This window comes from Stegostoma tigrinum, chromosome 19 (assembly GCF_030684315.1).
Source record: "Stegostoma tigrinum isolate sSteTig4 chromosome 19, sSteTig4.hap1, whole genome shotgun sequence".
NCBI classification, from domain to species: domain Eukaryota; kingdom Metazoa; phylum Chordata; class Chondrichthyes; order Orectolobiformes; family Stegostomatidae; genus Stegostoma; species Stegostoma tigrinum.
Window position 1 is genome coordinate 13,059,161 of NC_081372.1, and position 23,681 is coordinate 13,082,841.

At 41.7% G+C, this 23,681-nt stretch overlaps 1 protein-coding gene across 5 annotated transcripts in view; it reads right to left on the minus strand.

Moving 5' to 3' along the window:
• Nucleotides 1-14,195, minus strand: part of ncoa6 (nuclear receptor coactivator 6) — a 57,823-nt gene extending 43,628 nt beyond the window's left edge. For 3 of the 5 annotated variants that reach the window (XM_048550063.2, XM_048550064.2, XM_048550059.2), the window contains exon 1: nucleotides 14,075-14,195. The gene's annotated coding sequence lies outside the window, so the exon portion shown is untranslated. Of the gene's footprint in view, nucleotides 1-5,246; nucleotides 5,395-5,813; nucleotides 5,960-14,074 lie in introns of all 5 variants that reach the window. The other 2 variants (XM_048550060.2, XM_048550061.2) reach the window with 2 other exon arrangements.
• Nucleotides 14,196-23,681: the final 9,486 nt, after the last annotated feature.

Here is a 23,681-nt window from a genome sequence, read left to right on the forward strand (position 1 = left end):
TCTCCTGCCTTTTTCCGCATAACACTACATATTGTTTGAATAGAAACAATCACCTAATGTCCTGTTGAATGTCTTCGTTGAACCTGTCTCCACTACACTTCCAAGTGGTTCGTTGTGGACCCTAAATACTTGCTATGCAAATGTTTTGTCTCACAACACAACTGGTTCTTTTAGAAATGACATCATAACTGTGCCCTCTTGTTTTTGTCTTCTACAAATGGGAAGATGGAAGACTGAACCTGGATCTTTGTTCATTAACATGGCTCTAACGCTTCTTCTGACATGTAAGCACCACTAGACTATGAAATCTTACTCTGGGGGAAAACAGTTATGCTGAAAATTATGCATGGAGAGCATTCCAGTTGTCAAAATAAGTTTTGAAATTTCTTTTCTATAAATAACATTGTTGCCCACGATGCTTCTCACCTCAGTATGTATAGTCTTTAAAGAAAAGACACAAATAAAAGAAGAAAAGGATCACCACATACAGATAAAAATCACAATGATGACATGATTCTTTATTTGACAACTGCATTACTTAACTAATGCTACTTGGAGGTCACCCATCACCACCTGGACCATAGTGGCTAAAATGTCAGTCAATTACCATCTTACCAGTGAAACAAGACTGGGCAACAAATGCAGTCTTGCCAATGTTACCATATCTCAAGAACAATAAAACAAAACTATAATAACAGATGACAATAAATTCCTAACAGGAAGTACATATCTTACACAAGTTACAGAATGCATAGATTTGAAACCAATTTAGCCGATTTAGTTCAAAAGCAAAAGAGAATGCTGGAGGAACACAGCAAGTCTATGAAAAGAGTCAGTTCTGAGAACATCATACCAGACTCAAAACGTTAACTCTTTCTCTCTCCACAGATGCTGCCAGACCTGCTGTATTTCTCCAGCATTCTCTGAGTTTGTTTCAGACTTCCAGCGTCAGCAGTGTTTTGCTTTTATATGATTTATTGGCAGGCACTGTGAAAAGCATTCACCAGTTCTTGTTAAAATTTAGTTTGGTCTCTTTATTTGGGCATATGACCCTAACTACTGATCTGAAAAAATATAATGAAAGCATAATGTTCAAAAGGTTCAACTGCCTGCTTGAGCCATAAACATGGAAGGAGCTGAAAAATGCATTCAAACCAGACAGCAAATCATTGTTCAGAATTTTCAATTAATCCTTTTTTGAATAATAATCAGAGTACTGAATCGATCAAAATAAATTAACGCAGGCAGAAGGTACCAAGAACTGCAGATGCTGGTGTCAGAGTCAATACAGTGTGGAGCTGGGGAAGCACAGCATATCAGGCAGCATCAGTGGAGTAGGCTGAAGAAGATCCCAACCCAAAATGTAGACTTTCCTACCCTCTGAAGCTGCCTGACCGGCTGTGTTCCCCCAGCTCCACACTGTTGAAATTAACGCAGACCTCTGGAAGTGGCTCATCTGCCACTTTCACTTTTGGCCTACAAATTCTGTCAGGTGAGTCAAAGTTTCAAACACCTATTATTTCCTCACCATCTCTTATTAAAGCAAGTGGAATGGGCTATTTCAATGCTAAGGTTGATCATTAAACCAATTCACCTTAAATCTAATCTTAGGTTAACACTAATTTCTGACCAATAAATAGAAGAGGTTCTCTTTAAAGTCCACAGTTTTCACAATCTATTCTTATGATCTTGTCTCGCTCCGTGGCACAACATACAGAGTTCTGAATGTTATTCCAGGGATGGTGAGGAAGGAAAGTGTTTGAGGAAGAGAATGAGATAGGGAGGAAAGGAGAGGCAAAACTAAACTGATATACTTCCAGTTGATCGATACAGTCAATTAACTTGAGTTTTCAGATCCAGTTTTAAAAAGCAAAACAAAGATATTTTTAAAGTGTCATCCAACATCACTCTCCGCCCTATCTAGATTAACCTAACCTTCATGAAATCACTTTGACACCGCATTGACATTTGTCCGTATAACCTACCACTCCATGCCTGATGATATATTCATAGAATCATAGAGAATGGAAGAGGTCCTTTGGCCCATCACGTCCGTACTGCCAAAATATACTACTGCCTACAAGATCCACTTACCCACAGTAGGCTTATAGCGTTGAATGTTTTGACACTTCAAGAGCTCATCTGAATACTTTTTAAAAATGTTGTGAGGTTTCCCACCTCAACTATCTACCCAGACACTGCATTCAGACTCCCACTAGGTGAAAAAAGTGTTTTCCTCAAATCCCCTCTAAACTCCCCTACTAATCAGCGAGGGTATCACAGCTACAGAAGCTTCCATTGTCGAGGAAGATCTGCCTACTGAGTCAGTATGGGTGGAAATTAGGAACAGCAAGGGAGTAGTCACCTCGTTAGGGGTTTACTACAGGCCCCCCAATAGCGGCAGGGAGATTGAAGAAAGCATAGGTCGACAGATTTTGGAAAAGTGTGGACGCAGGAGGGTTGTTGTAATGGGTGACTTTAACTTTCCTAATATTGATTGGAACCTCCTTCGAGCAGAAGATTTGAATGGAGCTGTTTTTGTAAGGTGTGTTCAGGAGGGTTTCCTAACGCAGTACGTTGACAGGCCGACGAGGGGAGAGGCCATTCTAGACTTGGTGCTCGGAAACGAGCCGGGGCCGGTATCAGATCTTGTGGTGGGAGAGCATTTTGGTGATAGTGACCATAACTGCCTCACATTCTACATAGCTATGGAGAAGGAGAGGATTAGGCAAAATGGGAGGATATTTAATTGGGGAAGAGGAAACTATGATGCGATTAGACATGAGTTAGGAAGCATGGACTGGGAGCAGTTGTTCCATGGTAACGGCGCTATAGACATGTGGAGACTGTTTAAGGAACAGTTGTTGCGAGTGATGAGTAAATATGTCCCTCTGAGACAGGCAAGAAGGGGTAAGATAAAGGAACCTTGGATGACGAGAGCAGTGGAGCTTCTTGTGCAAAGGAAGAAGGTAGCTTACATAAGGAGGAGGAAGCTAGGGTCAAGTTCAGCTAGAGAGGATTACATGCAGGCAAGGAAGGAGCTCAAAAATGGTCTGAGGAGAGGCAGGAGGGGGCACGAGAAGGGCTTGGCAGAAGGAATCCGGGAAAACACAAAGGCATTTTACACTTACGTGAGGAATAAGAGAATGATCAAAGAAAGAGTAGGGCCGATCGGCGATAGCATAGGGAACTTGTGTGTGGAGCCTGAGGAGGTAGGGGAAGCCCTAAATGAGTTTTTTGCTTCTGTCTTTACAAAAGAAACGAACTTTGTAGTGAATGAAACCTTTGAAGAGCAGGTGTGCATGCTGGAATGGATAGAGATAGAGGAAGCTGATGTGCTGAAAATTTTGTCAAACATTAAGATTGACAAGTCGCCAGGCCCGGACCAGATTTGTCCTCGGCTGCTTTGGGAAGCGAGAAATGCAATTGCTTCGCCACTTGCGAAGATCTTTGCATCCTCGCTCTCCACTGGAGTCATACCTGAGGACTGGAGAGAGGCAAATGTAATTCCTCTCTTCAAGAAAGGAAATAGGGAAATCCCCGGCAATTATAGACCAGTAAGTCTCACGTCTGTCGTCTGCAAGGTGTTAGAAAGGATTCTGAGGGATAAGATTTATGACCATCTGGAAGAGCATGGCTTGATCAAATACAGTCAACACGGCTTTGTGAGGGGTAGGTCATGCCTTACAAACCTTATCGAGTTTTTTGAGGATGTGACTAGAAAAGTTGATGAGGGTCGAGCTGTGGATGTGGTGTATATGGACTTCAGTAAGGCATTTGATAAGGTTCCCCATGGTAGGCTCATTCAGAAGGTCAGGAGGAATGGGATACAGGGGAACTTAGCTGCTTGGATACAGAATTGGCTGGCCAACAGAAGGCAGCGAGTGGTAGTAGAAGGAAAATATTCTGCCTGCAAGTCAGTGGTGAGTGGGGTTCCACAGGGCTCTGTCCTTGGGCCTCTACTGTTTGTAATTTTTATTAATGACTTGGATGAGGGGATTGAAGGATGAGTCAGCAAGTTTGCAGACGACACAAAGGTCGGAGTTGTCGTTGACAGTGTAGAGGGCTGTTGTAGGCTGCAGCGGGACATTGACAGGATGCAGAGATGGGCTGAGAGGTGGCAGATGGAGTTCAACCTGGATAAATGCGAGGTGATGCATTTTGGAAGGTCGAATTTGAAAGCTGAGTACAGGATTAAGGATAGGATTCTTGGCAGTGTGGAGGAACAGAGGGATCTTGGTGTGCAGATACATAGATCCCTTAAAATGGCCACCCAAGTGGACAGGGTTGTTAAGAAAGCATATGGTGTTTTGGCTTTCATTAACAGGGGGATTGAGTTTAAGAGTCGTGAGATCTTGTTGCAGCTCTATAAGACTTTGGTTATAAGACTATAAGACCGCACTTGGAATACTGCGTCCAGTTCTGGGTGCCCTATTATAGGAAAGATGTGGATGCTTTGGAGAGGGTTCAGAGGAGGTTTACCAGGATGCTGCCTGGACTGGAGGGCTTATCTTATGAAGAGAGGTTGACTGAGCTCGGTCTCTTTTCATTGGAGAAAAGGAGGAGGAGAGGGGACCTAATTGAGGTATACAAGATAATGAGAGGCATAGATAGAGTTGATAGCCAGAGACTATTTCCCAGGGAAGAAATGGCTAGCACGAGGGGTCATAGTTTTAAGCTGGTTGGTGGAAAGTATAGAGGGGATGTCAGAGGCAGGTTCTTTACGCAGAGAGTTGTGAGAGCATGGAATGCGTTGCCAGCAGCAATTGTGGAAGCAAGGTCATTTAAGAGACTGCTGGACATGTATATGGTCACAGAAATTTGAGGGTGCATACATGAGGATCAATGGTCGGCACAACATTGTGGGCTGAAGAGCCTGTTCTGTGCTGTACTGTTCTATGTTCTATGTTCTACTCCTCCCTTTCACTTTAAGATTACACTGTCTTGTTATTACCCTTCAACAAAGGTGAAGAGCTAAATTCTATTCAACCAGTTCTTTCCCCTCAATCTCATATCTCTACTCACCTCTGCTCCAAAAGAAAAACCTGAATAGATCAGCCTCTCTTCATAGCTGAAGTCCTCCATATCAGGCAACATCCTGATAAATCTCCTTTGCACTTTCTCTAGTGCAATCACATCCCTCCAACAGTGTGGTGACCCGAACTGCTGACCAACTGTGACCTAACCAAAGTTTTGCACTGCTCCAACATGATCGCCTTGCTCTTTTAAACTATGCCTTGACTTACAAGGACAAGTGGTCAACACAGTGGTACAGTGGTTAGCACTACTGCCTCATAGCACCAGAGATCTGGGTTCGATTCCAGCCTTCAGTGATTGCCTGTGTGGAGTTTTCATGTTCTCCCTGTGTCTGCATGGGTTTCCTCCAGTTTCCTCCTAAAATCCAAAAATGTGCAGGTTAGGTGGATTGGACATGGTAAAACTGTCCCATCATGTCTAGGAAAGTGCAGGGTCATGAGTTAGCCAAGATAAAGGGTTATGGGGTGATTCTGGTTGGGATGCCCTTCAGAAGGTTGGTACAGACTCTATATGCACTGTGGGGATTTTTGTGAAGCACCCTACTAACCTGTCCTGCAACCTTCAGGGATCTATGGACCAGCACCCTGAGATTTCCCTGTTCCTCTGAGCTTCCTGTCTTCCCATGCATTGAGTAACTTTCTCACGCTGATATTAAATGGACAGGTCTCTAGCAACTTGGTTTCTCCCTCTCGAGTTGTCAGGGAACAAAACAAGCACAATTTCTGAATCTGAAGAGTTGTGAAAAATTATGACTAATGAATCTGCACTTCTCTCACCTTGCAGCAGTTAGATCAATCCTCTTTTCTTATGCTCCATTATTTTCTCCATTACAGGTTTGAAGCACATGTAATTCCACTCAGTTCCTCCCCTTGACTTATTTTTACATTTCCTTGTAGCATTAGTATTGTTCTGCCTTCCTTCACTGTAAACACACATGAAATTCCCATTTTGTCAGAATGTCATTTCTTTACTATCCATTGTAGCTTTGCCTATTTCTGTCTCCAATGGACCCATTTATCTCATTAACACACTTCTCAACATATTCATAACGCATTTTGCTATTTTCCCAAAAATTCTTTTCATATTTTCTTTTTGCATCAAATTACTTTTGTTTCCCTTCCTTAGGTGCTTTTTATAACTCTCCACATCTGCTAGATTTCCACATTTGTTAGGCATTTCGCTTGAGTCCTTGCTGAATTTGCTCACCATGGTTAATTAACTACACGAGTAAAACCATTTGTTTCCTTTGTGCATGCATAGATTTTGTTTCATGCATTCAAGGCAGTATTTGGTATAAGAACAACATGAAAAAACAAGAGGAGGCCATTCAGCCCTTCATCTCTAAAGCTTCTTCCAACATTGCTGATCTGATTTCAATTCCACCTTCCTGCCAAATCGACATATCACTTTATTCCCTCAGATTAAAAAAACCTATTGACCTTATTCTTGAATACACTTAACAGCTGAGCATCCACTGGCCTCTGGAGTTGAGAATTCCAAAGATACTTGTCACTGCTTGTCTCTTGTTTCATCCTTAACAGTTCATCCCAGATTAATGCAATTAATTCACCTCTTATCCATTTGAAGTTTCCTCACAGTTCATGACCATTTCTTATCCCTCTCAAACCTAACAACAAATTCAATCATGTTATAGTCAATTATTAGATTGCTAATGAATTCTGGTTCATTGCTCATCACTAAGCCCATGGAGGTCTTTTCCATGGTTAGTTCTAAAACACACTTCTTGAAATAATGTCCTGAATACATTCTAAAAGTTGCTTGGTTTTACAATTGAGCCCTTTTGCTCTAGCCAGAAAATTAAAATTCCTCACTTCAGGCTTTTGGGGATACAGTCCCAAAAATAATGAAAATGATGCCATGGAATGAAGCTATGTTACACTTAAATTAACATAGTAATGAGGAGACCATTTAAGAATAGAAAAATTGTGGGAGCAGAGCTTTTATCTGCTCTGGATCAGTGAATGATAAAATATAAGGGGAAATGACTTAACAAATAAAGTTTCTCAATTCTCATGAATTAACAAGCAATATCCAATGAGGTTGGCCCAGATCTTATAGCTGGAGACTAGAGAATGACCACAGTTGTGCATCAGAACCCCATGCAAGGCTCACTACACTGGCTCTGCTAGAAATGCTCAAAAAGTTGCACCTCCTACAGGCAACTTCCCTGCTCCCCAATGCCTTCTGAAAAAGTCTGTTGATTTTGAGGCAAATTAAGAGACTTTGCACGTATAGCTTATCCGGATATTTGTGGAAATGTTAAGCACATTATCTTTTTCCCCATTAATGTCTAACTATACAACTAAACAGGCCCCAACAAACACAACATCCACCCACCATTCATGAAAAGGAAAACAGAAATTGTTGGAAAATCATAGTCATGGGGTCTGTATCTGTGCTGTATGACTCCTCGGTCGAACCCATCCATACCAACCAAGTTTCCCAAACTAAACTAGTCCCGCTTGCCTGTGAGATAGTAACAACTGCTGATTCTGGAGTCAGAGATAACACAGCATGGAACTGGAGGTACACAGCGAGCCAGGCAGCATCAGAGGAGCAGGAAAGCTGACAGTTCAGGTTGGGGCCCTTTTTTTCTGAAGGAGAATCCTGACCCAAAACATCAGCTTTCCTGCTCTTCTGATGCTGCCTGGTCTGCTCTGTTCCTCCAGCTCCACACTGTGTTATTACCCACTTACTTGTGTTTGGCCCCTATCCCTCTGAACCAGTCCTATTCTTGTATCAGTCCAAATATACTTTATATGTTGTATCTGTACCTACATTTGAGAGCATGGTTAAAAGTTGCTGATTTCTTAACTACAGCTTTTAAACTCAGATAAGCTTAATACTGAATAGAGGAAGGAGGGAAAGCACAAAAATTTAATTATATATTTATCTTCTCTAGGTTTCTTTCATTGAGGGCTTAACATTAAGACTGATGCATAGAGCCAAAGAAATGATATCACTATACCAAAGCAAAATATTGCAGAAACTACAAAAAGGCTAGGCATATTCAACAGATTTGAAATCTTAACAATGCTAGTCTCCACAGATGCGATCTGACCTGCTGATGGATATCTTAAAATACAATGGAATAACTTCATTTTGTGTCAAAATGTCCAACTGATATAGGGCTGAATTCTGCTATGCCCTGAACAATGTGGGCAATGAGAAGATAGCTGGGAAAATTTGGCAAGAATGTAAAAAATGTGAGTTTTGATGCCAGGTGACAAGAACATGCAATTTAACACACAAAGTTTCCATGGCTAGATAAGGGTCTCACTTGTGGGTGTCAAGAGACGTATTTGCACACATTCATGTTTCATCATTGTTACCTAATTTTGCTTCATCTATGTGCAGGTTGCTATCCTCCCCAGCAGCGGAGAAAAACCAGATGGTGGCAATGCCCAACATTAAAGTCTGAAAGAATACCTAGCGACTAAATTTCCTGTTTTCTTCTCCAGGTTTCTGTCTTGCTAGCATTCACCAACAGCTAATAAAAACCAAAAGAACTGCGGATGCTGTAAATCAGGAACAAAAACAGAAGCTGCTGGAAAATCTCAGCAGGTATGGCAACATCTGTGAAGAAAAAAGAAGTCAGAGTTAACGTTTTGGATTCGGTGGCCCTTCCTCAGAAAGGGTCTGAAACGTTGCTTTCCAGCAACTTCTGTTCTTGTTCACTACTTGGCAGATACTGCCTGGAAATTGCACAAATGGAGGCTGGAATAAGCACAAGCCTCAGCACACCATATGGGTACATCTCAGACTCACTCATTTCAGTATTACACTTTGGAACTCACCAATACCCAACAGTTCAATTCTACTGCCAGACTGCTTTGCACACAGGAACAGACTCCAATTTCATGCAATGGCATAGGCTGTACCTCAGGACTCTTAGGTTGCTTTCTCAGTACTCACTTACTTTGCACCTACTTAGATGTTAGAGCACCTCTGCCTTGCCTCATCTTTTTGCTCAGTGCCACCTCATTTGGAACTTAAATGTTCAATATACTGGTTCAATATACTGTGATAACGTTTCGAGTTCTGGATTTCGAGCCCTTTTACATTCTAAAAACCACCATAAGGGGGATATGAAGATATTTCAACTTGTAAGGCATCTAAATCTTAATAATGTAAATGCAATGACATTCACTGAGAAATCCAAAAGGAATTTGGAAAAATAAAATTATTTCCCCAGACAATGGTTAGTATGTGAAGCTTATTAACATGTGGAGTAGTGGAGTAAAATATCATGAACATATTTAAAGGGGAAGCCACTTTTCCTTACTTCTCCATTGCCATTTTTCTTCCTTTCTCTCTCTCAAGCCAATTTTTCCTTGCCTCTGTCTTAGAATAAATATTTTAAATAAATCAGATTCTATCTGATTAGTGAGGTTAGAAACTGGTATTTTAGAAATAGAAACATGGATAGAATTCTACAAAAACCACGATTTAGTATTTATCAGTAAACAATAATAAGTCTGCCTGAAAAAAATCTGTGCGTACGGAAAAACAAATGAACCTGTTCTTCAAAGAAAGCCGCTGCTGTGGTGATTATTTCCCCCACAGTACAGGGATTATGGATCAGTCTGTCAAAGATCGAGCTGATGAGTGAAAGCACTTAACTGTAAACAGTGAAACATTGGATCCTTTCTTGCTTCAATCTTAGTCTTATAAAAATGGGAATCTTGTTAAGAATTGGTAACATTTCCACAAATTAGTGTCGTATGTTTACGCATCCTTTCACACATCTACTTCTGTTCAGAGTTCAGATTCAGAATGTACATATTATGGTTAGCTGTGGATTTACAACATTAAATTTATCATGAGACAAGTTACTACTTCCTAAGTTGTAAGTATCAAAGACTAAAATGTTCACAGCAATGAGATGTACCTCTTCATAATGTTAGCAAATGTTTTACTGATTATGATAATTTACTGAAATATAAACAGATATTCACTCAATACCCACACAAAACTTCTGGTTCTGAAGAAGGGTCACTGGACCCGAAATGTTAAGTCTGATTTTTTCTTCACAGATGCTGCCAGACCTGCTGAGCTTTTCCAGTAACTTCTGTTTTACAGAAATTGATTCAGTGGATTTCAAACATAAAATTAAACATCAAATCAATCAGACAAAGCTGTGGTCAAGGACAACTCGGTTGTATAACAAATGGATGTCTCTTAATATGGCTAAATTTGAGGAAAACAACAAGTATAATTTCTTGTGTTAATGTAATTAATCCTTTCACAATACTGACAATAACGTGACATGCTCACAAGTAAACATTACTAAAATCTTAACAACAGCATTTTTACTCCTGAAAACCCATGTTTTTTCAAGTATATATTCCTTAAACAATCCCTGCAAACTATTCCAATTTCTCCAAGGAGCATTACCTTACACAAGATGTAACAAGGCACTAAACTTAATAATGATAATGGGAACTGCAGATGCTGGAGAATCCAAGATAATAAAATGTGAGGCTGGATGAACACAGCAGGCCCAGCAGCATCTCAGGAGCACAAAAGCTGACGTTTCGGGCCTAGACCCTTCATCAGAGAGGGGGATGGGGTGAGGGTTCTGGAATAAATAGGGAGAGGGGGGAGGCGGACTGAAGGTGGAGAGAAAAGAAGATAGGTGGAGAGGAGAGTATAGGTGGGGAGGGGATAGGTCAGTCCAGGGAAGACGGACAGGTCAAGGAGGTGGGATGAGGTTAGTAGGTAGGAGACGGAGGTGCGGCTTGGGGTGGGAGAAAGGGATGGGTGAGAGGAAGAGCAGGTTAGGGAGGCAGAGACAGGTTGGACTGGTTTTGATATGCAGTGGGTGGAGGGGAAGAGCTGGGCTGGTTGTGTGGTGCAGTGGAGGGAGGGACACAACCAGCTCAGCTCTTCCCTTCCACCCACTGCATCCCAAAACCAGTCCAACCTGTCTCTGCCTCCCTAACCTGCTCTTCCTCTCACCCATCCCTTCCTCCCATCGCAAGCCGCACCTCCGTCTCCTACCTACTAAGCTCATCCCACCTCCTTGACCTGTCCGTCTTCCCTGGACTGACCTATCCCCCTTCTACCTCCCCACCTATACTCTCCTCTCCACCTATCTTCTTTTCTCTCCATCTTCGGTCCGCCTCCCCCTCTCTCCCTATTTATTCCAGAACCCACACCCCATCCCCCTCTCTGATGAAGGGCCTAGGCCCGAAATGTCAGCTTTTGTGCTCCTGAGATGCTGCTGGGCCTGCTGTGTTCATCCAGCCTCACATTTTATTAACTAAACTTAACAATATTTCTCAAAGACATTTGTGAAACAAGCCTGTAAAGATGCAACTTTTATGTAAAAGCAAAATACTGAGGATGCTGTAAATCTGAAACAACACATGAAGAATACTGGAGAAACTCAGGAGGTCTGGCAGCAGCTGTGGAGAGGGAAACAGAGTTAACACTGAGTCCAGCATGACGCCACTTCAGAACATCATTCTGTTTTTTTCGCAACCTTTGCATGTTAATGCATAAATTATTAAGTACTTAAAAATTAATTTGCAGCCTATATGCCAACTTTGTGCATCATGCATATTAAGATCAATAGTCTTAAAATTTCAAGATCTTCCCCCTACCTAATGTCCACAGTAACATGGATCACAAAAAGCTTGATTTGCCTGGATGTGCCGTTAAACAAAATAGAATTAAGTACTGTGTATAACATTCTGAAAATACAAAATATCAAGATCTAGGACTACAAATGTGTAATTACAAAACTCTGAGGTGTACACAGAAATATTCAGCACCAGTGACAACCCATCAATTAAGTATGCTTCTGTTCACTATAATTTCAATGCAGCAGCTCACTGTATCAATGGAAGGACCTATGTCCCTGCAGGCCAGTGTGGACCAAGACAACATGAAGGACTTTGTCTTGTTGCAATTTAGTCTACATTCATGTGCCATTCGTTACTGATGAATATAGCTGCAATATCTGCATTAGCACAATTAATAAGGCAGAAGAAATCACAACATGAAAGAAATTTTAAGAAAAACTTCTGCTTGAGGTACAGAAAAACTTGTTACCTACCAACTGTCTTTAAAAGGTATCAACCACACAAAAATGTAGTGACCAGTGCAAGGTATAAGCTGTATGTATTGAGTCAGTGTCAAAGTAAAAGTAAAAATCAACACCAATAAAAAGGGCCTTTTCGCACACCAACACACTTCTCAGCTAACGTGTCACAGAAAAATTAATTTTACCAATAAGAATTATTTAAAATATCAACTTGAGAGATCTACATCCAATACTTGACAAACAAGTTCATGTGAAAGTGTATGCCTTGTAAAAACAGTAAGCTAAAAAAGACAGACAGTAGGAACTGCAGATGCTGGAGAATCTGAGATAATAAGGTGTGCAGCTGGACAAACAAAGCGGGCCAAGTAGCATCATAGGAGCAGGAAAGCTGGCATTTCGGGCCTAAACCCTTCTTCAGAAAAGGGTCTAGGGTCTTCTGAAGAAGGGTCTCGGCCCGAAACGTCAACTTTCCTGCTCCTTTGATGCTGCTTGGCCTGCTGTGTTCATTCAGCTCTACACCTTGTCATGTTAGCTAAAAAAAGACAGTAAGTTATTACATGCTCTACAGCTGGTTTCTACTCATCATTCCACACAGAAAAGCTGTTTAAATGGATCTCATGCACTGCAATAATTGAGCCACCTACACAAAAACTTCAATGTACAATTTAAAAATCAAACAAGTTCGTATAACTTAATGAAACCAGTTCTGAGGAAGGGTCACTGGACCTGAAACATTCACACTTTTTTTTTCCTTCACAGATGCTGCCAGACCTGCTGAGCTTTTCCAGCAACTTTGTCTTTGCTCTTAGTAAAATTATTTATTTCACCCTTGAAGCAAGTTTCTGGAAGTCGCTACAGATACATATCCATCACATTCAAATTCTTTCCTATAGGTTTAAATCCAAACCAACAGAAACACACTAATTCACAGATCAAAAACAGAACATTTATCATTAAGGATTTAACTGGTACTCACATTCATAACAAGTAAGAAATTGATCAAGTTACCCAATGTTAGTAGTTTCAAAACTTAAGGAAAAAATTAGGGAACGTCTTTAATGAGGATAAATAATTTGAAGATGAAATACAGAATTACATCAGTTAATATTAAAAAAAACACATTGATTGTACTACACATTGCTTCTGTAACAACGTATTTAACTAATGATAATGTAGCCCCGTTTCTGCAACTGTATAGACAAACATCAGAAAGAACCTTGCCCTTACTACAGTTTTATGTGCTTTTACTATTGAATTCAACAAAAAATGCAATACAGGATTTATTGAAGTAAAATTCAACTGTATTTAACATGACAGGAAAATTTGCATCATCGCATTCTTCAAACAGAACAAAACAACTTGATCATAATCACTATCAGACAAGAAGTAAGGAAAAGTGACATTCGAACTCTGCTCAAATGGGTGGTGGAAGCCTATTCAAAGGTATTTTTTAAAAGGGAACTGGATAAATGTCTGAAAAGTGCAACTTGGCAGGAGTAATGACAAAAGAGACGAGGCTTAAGGACTTATTGCAGATTTTGTTTCAAAGAAGCAGCAGAGGCATAATAGGTCAGAAGGTCGCGTTCTAGATTATTATGAGAAATTAAACAGACCACAACAGTGTTTAACACCGAACAAGGGAATGTGACAATTGGGAGGAAACACTGTGATACGAACTGACAGATCGATCTCAGGCGCGCCGAGAGTGAACTATTCTTAAAAACATATGGATAGCTGGTTTGTGTTTAAATTAATCGACTAAGCGAACTGGGAGGTTTGGGTATCAACCCAACACCGTACATTGAGGCGGAGAGGGAAGGCAAAGCTCGAAACACTGCGGCACAATGAATGACGGGGTGGGGGGGTGTTTAAGAGTGGCACCGGGCCCGGGATTGATGCCAAGCTTGCTCTGCCCCCAAGAGTCGTCCGAGGCTGGCAGGGCCCCGGTCTCTGTCACAAACTTACCGGCCTCAGTCAAGCTGCTGACCCAGTCGCTCTCATCCCTGTGATCACTGCTGGAACCTTAGTTTCACACAGCCATAAATTTCACAGGTTGATGCTGAATAGAATTTGCGATCGGCTCCCTCCTCCCCCTCCCATCCCCCCCCCCATCCAAGACCCGTCAACACAGCGACCAGCATCCACAGAGAACTACCCACTAGCCGACCCCCCCCAAACAGCCGCGCTCCCATTGGACTCCCCTCGACGGAGGCGTGATCGGGCTTCAGTAAGGTGCTGTTCCATTGGTCGGCGCGCCAGCCAATCAATGCTCAGGGCCGGCAGCGTGGTGACGTCAGGAGCCGCCCCGGCGGCTGAGAAAACTCCACCCACTGGAGGTATCGCGCAAACTGTTCTGTTTCAAGATAATGAGGTGCGGGGCTGGATGAACACAGCAGGCCAAGCAGCATCAGAGGAGCAGGAAGGCTGACGTTTCGGGCCTAGACCCTTCTTCAGAAATCTAGTACTATATTCAGTATTTTGTTATATTGCCTTGATTTAGTTATTTAAGGTTTAATTTGCCTGGATAGCACACAAAACAATGCGTTTCGCTGAAAACAACATATGCTGGAGATCACAGTGGGTCAGGGAACATCTATGGAGAGAGTGCAAGCTAACGTTTCAAGTCTAGATGACTCTTCATCGTATTCGCTGTATCTCAATACGTGACAGTAATAACAAAGTGTGGAGCAGGATGAACACAGCAGGCCAAGCAGCATAACCAGCCCAGCCTGTCTCTGCCTCCCTAACCTGTTCTTCCTCTCAGCCATCCCTTCCTCCCACCCCAAGCCGCACCTCCATCTCCTACCTACTAACCTCATCCCACCTCCTTGACCTGTCCGTCTTCCCTGGACTGACCTATCCCCTCCCTACCTCCCCACCTATACTCTCTCCACCTATCTTCTTTACTCTCCATCTTCGGTCCGCCTCCCCCTCTCTCCCTATTTATTCCAGTTCCCTCACCCCATCCCCCTCTCTGATGAAGGGTCTAGGCCCGAAACGTCAGCTTTTGTGCTCCTGAGATGCTGCTTGGCCTGCTGTGTTCATCCAGATTCACACTTTGCTATCTCAGATTCTGCAGCTCCCATTACCACCTATTATCTCTGTGACAGGAATGGTCCGGGAGAGGGCTGCGCTTGCGCGTCTTAGTCACCATGGGAATAACCGCGCATGCGCTTCGCCCGGAACTGCCGGCGAAGCCATTTTCTCCGTTTTTCTTTGTCCGTCTGCAGTTCATTGTCAGCTTTCTGCTTCCCTGGAAAGGGTCTTTGTGGTGCACTGGTAATGTCCCTATCTTTGAGCAAGAAGGCCTAGGTTAGTTCAAATCTCACCTGCTCCGCAATTGTGTAATGACATCAGAAAAACAAAATTAAATAGTAGTTCTTTTGTGCAGTGGTAATGACCCTAAGGCTTGGGCTCATTGCCCTACCTGCTCGATAGTTATGTCATGACATCTCTGAATAGTTTGAGTTGATTTATTACTGTCGCATATCGAGACACAGTGAATCTGAAAAAGACTCATCTAAACTTGAAAAGTTAGCTTGCCCTCTCTGCATGGATGTTCCCTGACCCACTGTGATCTCCAGCATTTGTTGTTTTGTGAAAAGTATGGTTTTGTGTGCTCTCCAGGCAAATTATACCTAATATAACTAAGTCAAGGTAATAGAACAAAATGCTGAATATAGTATTACAGCTAAAGAGAAGGTGCAGCAAAAGATCAACTTTACTATATGAGACCTCTGTTCAAAAATATAAGTAATGGTTCTTATAGTCTAGTGGTAATGTTCCTAACTCTGAGCCAGGTGGCATGGGTCCAAGTTGGACCTGTTTGAGAGGTGTGTCACCTCTCAACCCACCTGGAGTCAGAAAATTCAACTTATACAGGGAGCACTGCTTTCTAGTAGTCCCTGACTTCAGTCTCAGATTTGAGTAACCTGGTTCTCATATTCTTCTTTTCACTTAGCTGAAGAACCAAACAATTATATTGGAGGCAATGATGAATTTCACTGTTAGTGCCTCAAGAAGACAATGAGTTCCCAAGTTATGGAGAATGATCCACGTTCACAGCATCCCACTGTTAATCTTAATCAATGGAGTTGGAGTAGGAAATGTTGTGCTATGACTTTCTGAGAATTACTTTGGGATGTTCAGCCTGTTTTCCTTGTCAGGGAGGAAGCTGAAAGGAGACCTGACATGTTCAAGGTTGTGAGGGCTCTGAACAGAGTAGACAGGGAGTAACTGCACCCACTTGTGAAAGAATCAAGAATGAAAGGGTGCAGACTTAAAGTAATTGACAAAGGAAGCAAGGCAGTGGTTTGGGGGTGGGGGTGGGTAATAGGAACTGCAGATGCTTAAGAATCTGAGATAACAAAGTGGAGAGCTGGATGAACACAGCCGGCCAAACAGCATCTTAGGAGCAGAAAACTTTTCTGCTCCTAAGATGCTGTTTGGCCTGCTGTGTTCATCCAGCTCTACACTTTGTTATCAAGGCAGTGGTTTGGATTTGGAATACACTGCCTGAGACTGTGATGGAGGCACATTCTGTGGCTTTAAGAGATGTGTTTTGGTGTTTTAAAACGAGACTGGGGAAAAGTAATGAGCAGTCTGTGAGAAGACAAACAACTTGTGAAGCCTTGGGGAATTTTTTTAAAGTCATAACAATCATGCAGCATGTATGGGTGTGATCAAGCTCTCACAGATCCAGGATTTTTAGTTAGATTTCAGCAGTTGTTGCTGGGGTCTCAGCGGTAGAGGAAGGCAGTTAATCCCTCCTGGCTACTACATTTTCGGAACTGTCTTTTGATGTTCTTTCGTCATAGATTAGAGAACTGCATGTGAAATAGTCTGTTTTCTGAATTTGCCTTTTTGCTAAGGGTGTGTTTATGAGATGTTAACAAATTGGAACAGTTAATTAGTCTTATTTATGGTATTTATTATTGTGTTACGTTTTCCAATAGAATTAGGTTATCATAAGTTTTTGTGTTTTGACTGTAGTGTTTTAATAAGTTGTGTTTTGCTTAATGTTAAGTAGCTTGACCAATCAAATTGCATCTGGAACATAGTTACAACAGTTACCTTTAAAATAAAAAAAACAATTGGAGTCTAGGCTACCTTCTTAATATATTTTGAGGAGGTCTGGTCTGGTCCATGACAGTATTTTCAAAAGAGAATTAGCCTGTTGCCTGAAAAGGAAGACTTCATGGTTGAGGGGAGAAGGCTGGAAAATGGCAGTTAGTTAAAATGACCAAAGATACAGTGGACTGAATAGTCTCCTTCTATGCTGAAGGAATTCTGTGATTCTGGGTATTTGGCCCAATTTCTCACTTACTCATCAAGGACATGCCTTCAACCCTCCTTAAAAAGACACCCCAGCTTTTTTTTAACCTTCACTACTCCATACCAATCTTCTGCTTAATGATGTAGATTATTCTACAGAATTGCCTAATTATAGCTGTCTGTTTGTAAGTAGAAATAAAAGCAGGAAGTGGTGGAAATACCGAGCAGTTTGTGAGAGCATTTGTGGAGAGAAGTGGAATAAACATTTCAGGTCTGTGACTCTGATCCAAACTAGGAGAAATTAAAGATGTAATAAGCTTTCAGCAAGGGCTGGGCGGGACAAAAACAACAAAGTTTTGTGACAGAAGAGTTTGAAAGACTGAAGCACTAGCCTTACATTGCCAAAGAAATTGGTGATGGGTCAAGAAAAGAAACAAAGAAATAAAAAAGTGCCTAGAATAGATACGATGCTGACTGAAAAGAAAATGAAACAAGCAAAGAAAATGAAATGGAACAGACATTATATAGTCTGAACCCAGTAATGAGTTTGGAAAGCTGAGTTCAAAGTGAAACACTGTTCCTCAAGGTTGTGTTTAGCTTCACAGGAACACTGCAGCTAGCAAGGTGCAGAGATGTTAGTGTGGGAGCCAGATGTCAAATGACAGATCACTAGAAACTCAAGGTGGCCCTTACAGGTGTTCCATGAATTGGTCACCAAATCTCCATTTGGTGTCCCCAGTGTAGGAACCATGTAAATAGTGAATACGGTAGATGAAACTAAAAGCATACTTAAATGAGACACCACAAAATGTGGAGCTGGAGGAACACAGCAAGCTAGGCAACATCAGAGGAACAGGAAAGTTGACATTTCAGGTAGGGAACCTTCAGAAATTTTCCAATAGGGTCCTCTGACGCTACCTGGCCTGTTCCTCCAGCTCCACACTCTGTTATCTAGGAGTAAATTGTTTGTTTGCCAAGTGGCAGACAGTGATTTATGGGGTGTTGTAAGTATCAGTGCTTGGACCCAGCTATTCTCAGTACATATAAAAGACCTGGATGACAGAACTTGAAAGCCATAGAAATATACTGCATGGAAACAGACCCTTCAGTCTAACTTGTCCATGCTGACCAGAAGTCCTAAATTAATCTAGTCCCATTTGCCATAATTTGGCCCATATCTAACTAAAACCTTCCTATTCATGTTCCCATTCAGGTGCCTTTTAAATATTATAATGGTATCAGGTTCCACCATCTCCTCTGATAGCTCATTCCATATATACACTATGCTCTACGTGAAAAGGTTGCCCCTCAGGTCCCTCTTAAATCTTTCCCTTAAACTTTAAATCAGTGCCGTCTATTACCCTGGGGGAAAAAAGAACCTTAGCTAATCACCTTATCCATTCTCCTCATGATTTTATTAGACCAAATGAAACATTTCCAATTTTGCTGCCGACACAAAACTGAAAGAGATTGTGAATTGTGAGGAGGATGCAAGGAGGCCTCAAGGTGATTCAGATAAATTGAGAGAGTTGTCAAACATGTGCAGAAACAACACATGGCTAACTGTGAGGTTAATCATTTAGGTATAAAACCGAAAGGAAGCAGTTTATTTAAATGATGATATATTGGGAATGTGGATGTACAAAGGGATCTGGATGTCCTTGTATGCCAGTCTGTGAAAGTAGACAGGCAGGGTCAGCAAATGATTGGGAGGCAAATGGTACATTGGCCTTTATTGCAAAAGGATTTGAATTCAGATGTACGGATACCTTATTGAAATTATACAGGACCCCAGTGAGACCACACGTGGAGTATTGTGCACAGTTTTTGGCTCCCTACCTAAGAAAGGATATAACTGAGGAAGTTCAGTGAAAGTTCATGAAGTTGATACTCAGGATGGCAGGAATATCCAAGAAGAGAGATTGGTTCCACTGAGCCTGTTTTCATTAGAGCTTATGAGGATCTTGTTGAAATGTATAAAATTATAACAGGGCTGGACAGACTAATTGCAAAGAGGATGTTTTCCTTGTTTAGGGAGTCTGGAACTAATTTCAGGATATGGAGTAAATCATTTAGGACTGAGATTCAAGAAAAATTTCTTTACTCAAATGGTATTGTGTGAAATTCTCTACCACAGATCTCTATGGAGGCCAAATCACTGAATATATTCATGAAAGAGATATGTAAATTTAAGACGCATCAAAGGGTATAGGGAGAAACCATCCTTCCAGATTCTAATGAATACAGGCCCAGTGGAATCAATCTCTCCTCTTGGACAATCCTGCCATCCCCAGTATCAAGGGAGACAGACAGGAGGCTGGAAAAACACGGCAAGTCAGGTAGTATCTGGAGGAGGAGAAGTCATGTTTCAGGTATTATCCTTAAGGACTGGAGCTGCAGAAAAGTTGTGGGGATGTGGGGACACCCACAGTTGGTATGTCCTCGTTGGTCAATGGGAGGGATAAATCCAGTTGGTAGCTGGAATGGAAAGGAGGAGGCTGTACTTGTAATTGTATGGAGGAGGCAGGGCTTGAAAGGGAGTGGGGGAATGGGTGGGAAGGTTATTTAAATTTAGAGAACTTAATGTTAAGTCCTGCAAGCTGTAATTTCAAATAACCTTCACACCAATCCCCTGGCCCTCTTTCCAGCCCCGCCTCCTCCCTTTCATTCCAGCTACCAACTGGATTTATCCCTCCCATGTTGTACTAACTACCGGTGTCCACCTATCACCACCATTCCGCTACCCTCCCCCTGCATTTATCTGCAGCTCCCCTTACCCCCACATGCAGCCCTGAGCAAGGCTAATACCTGAAACGTTAACTTGTCAACCACATGTTGTCTGGCTTGCCGTGTTTTTCCAGCCTCCTGTTTGTCTGCCTTGGATTCCAGCATCTGTAGTTTTTTTCTTTGTCTCTAACCCAGTATCAGGGTACTGAGTTTGATGATCAGCTGTGATCACATGGAATGACAGAGCAGGTTAAACAGACAAAATGGCTTATCACTGCTCTTACTTTCCATGTTTCTTTGAATACAGAGACTGATGGTTTGGAAGATGAGGACAACAGGAACCCTATTGTAATTCTGGGAAGAACTGGGAGGGATAAGAACAGAATTTCAGGAAATATAGCAGACACAGTCAAAGGCCCTCTCATCCACATATAGGATATAGAGTGGAGACCTTGAATGGGGAAAAAGATGACAACTCAGAAATGCAATTAACCAATTTGCCTTTAATTTAATTTACTGTTCTAACTGATCATTACATTAAGGTCAGTCTTATTTCAATAGTTCAATGATTACATACTGTATTAAATACATGTCTTTATATAATAAAACATGTTTATCTTATAGTTGTATTATTAGAAAATTTATTTAGACAGTTAAGTCACCCCTTTCTTGAATTTTGAGGTAATTATTCAGCTGTTCAATGTCTAAAGACTGGCTGTCTAAGCTTTCATCAGACATACTGTGCTGCATAACCAGAACTTAATCCGTTGGCTTCCTTGTGCGTTGAGAATCACTCAATTTTAATTTCTCATCTGACCCATCTCTGACTGCCTATGATTTACATATTTATGTCTTGCATAAGCCTTGGGCTAATTTACATTGGCATTGCTGGATTTTGAAGGCAGCAAAATTTGTACCTTCTCTAAAGCACCTTTTGAGCAACTGGGTTCTTTGTAGAATGAGGAATGTAGTTTTTTTTAGCAATTTTATCATTTGTATTTATGCACAGAACAAACTCGGAAATCAATTTCTGATCTTTCAACATTAGTACTTTGTTGGCTGAAAACAGTCTGTTGTTAAAGAAGCATCCATGTTACCATCCTCTGCATTAGAAGTGCCAATTAGTGGATTTGCTTTGCCCTGCCATCTGCTATCCCTCCTAATTACCATAGGTAATTAACACGAATTAATGAACGACAAGAAAAAAAACTTGGATTTATACAGTGCCTTCACTGAACCTTAGGATATTGCAAAATGCTAATGAAGTGTAGTCATTGTTGCAATGTTAGAAACTGCAGCTAATTTGAATACAGCAGAATCCTGTAAAGAGCAATGTGATAATGACCCAATTTTAAAAAAATTTTTGGCATAAGACCATAAGACATAGGAGTGGAAGCAAGGCCATTCGGCCCATTGAGCCCACTCCACCATTTAAATCATGGCTGATGGGCATTTCAACTCCACTTCCCTGCACTCTCCCTGTAGCCCTTAATTCCTTGTGAGATCAAGAATTTATCAATTCAGCCTTGAAGGTATTTAACATCCCGGCCTCCACTGCGCTCCGTGGCAATGAATTCCACTGGCCCTCCACTCTCTGGCTGAAGAAATGTCGTCTCATTTCAGTTTTAAATTTACCCCCTCTAATTCTAAGGCTGTGCCCACGGGTCCTAGTCTCCCCGCCTAACGGAAACAACCTCCCAGCGTCCACCCCTTCTAAGCCATACATTATCTTGTAAGTTTCTATTAGATCTCCCCTCAACCTTCTAAACTCTAATGAGTACAATCCCAGGATCCTTAGCCATTCATCATACGTTAAACTTACCATTCCAGGGATCATCCGTGTGAGCCTCCGCTGGACATGCTCCAGCGCCAGTATGTCCTTCCTGAGGTATGGCTCCCAAAATTGGACACAGTATTCTAAATGGGGCCTAACTAGAGCCTTATAAAGTCTCAAAAGCACATCGCTGCTTTTATATTTCAACCCTCTTGAAATAATCAACAACATTACATTCGCTTTCTTAATCATAGACTCTACCTGCAGGTTAACTTTTAGACAATCCTGGACTAGCATTCCCAGATCCCTTTGTACTTCGGCTTTATGAATTTTCTCACCGTTTAGAAAATAGTCCATGCCTGTATTCTTTTTTCTTAAGTAAAAGACCTCGCATTTGCTCACGTTGAATGTCATCAGCCATTTCCTGGACCACTCTCCTAAACTGTCTAAATCTTTCTGCAGCTTCCCCACCTCCTCAGTACTACCTGCCTGTCCACCTAACTTCGCATCATCGACAAACTTCGCCAGAATGTCCCCAGTCCCTTCATCCAGATCATTAATGTATAAAGTGACCAGCAGCGGCCCCAACACTGAACCCTGCGGGACCCCACTTGTCACCGGTTGCCATTCCGAAAAAGAGCCTTTTATCCCAACTCTCTGCCTTCTGTCAGACAGCCAATCCTCAATCCAAACCAGTAGCTCACCTTGAACACCATGGGCCCTCACCTTGCTCAGCAGCTGCCCATGAGGCACCTTATCAAAGGCCTTTTGGAAGTCTAGATAGATAACATCCACTGGGTTTCCCTGGTCTAACCTACTTGTTACCTCTTCAAAGAATTCTAACAGGTTTGTCAGGCATGAGTTCCCCTTACTAAATACATGCTGACTTGTTCTAATCCGACCCTGCACTTCCAGGAATTTAGAAATCTCATCCTTGACAATGGATTCTAGAATTTTACCAACAACCGAGGTTAGGCTAATCGGCCTATAATTTTCCATCTTTTATCTTGATCCTTTCTTAAACAAGGGGTTACAACAGCAATTTTCCAATCATCTGGGACTTTCCTTGACTCCACTGATTTTTGAAAGATCACAACCAACGCCTCTGCTATTTCCTCAGCCACCTCCCTCAGAACTCTAGGATGTAGCCCATCAGGGCCAGGAGATTTATCAATTTTTAGACCTTTTAGCTTTTCTAGCATCTTTTATTTTGTAATGCCTACTATACTCAACTCTGACCCCTGACTCTTGCGAATTGTTGGCATACTACTCATGTCTTCCACTGTGAAGACTGATGCAAAATACTTATTAAGTTCTTCAGCTATTTCCTTATCTCCCATCACTAGCCTTCCAGCATCAATTTGGAGCGGCCCAATGTCTACTTTTGCCTCTGGGTTGTTTCTTATGCATTGAAAGAAGCTTTTACTATCATTTCTAATATTACTAGCTAGCCTACCTTCATATTTGATTATTTCTCTCTTTGCTATCCTCTGTTTTTGTAGCCTTCCCAATCTTCTGATTTCCTAGTGCTCTTGGCCACTTTATAGGCTGTCTCTTTTTCTTTGATACATTTCCTGACTTCTGTTGTCAGCCATGGCTGTCTAATCTGCCCCCCACCCCGGTGTTGGTTGAGAGAGAGATATTCACCAGAACACAGGGGATAACTCCCTGTTTTCAGAGGGCAGACAGATTTGGTGCCTCAACTTAAAATTGGCATCTCCACCAGTGCAGTACTCCTTCAGTTCTATTGAGGTTTTTGTGACTCAAGTCATTAGATCAGGACTTAAATGCACAATT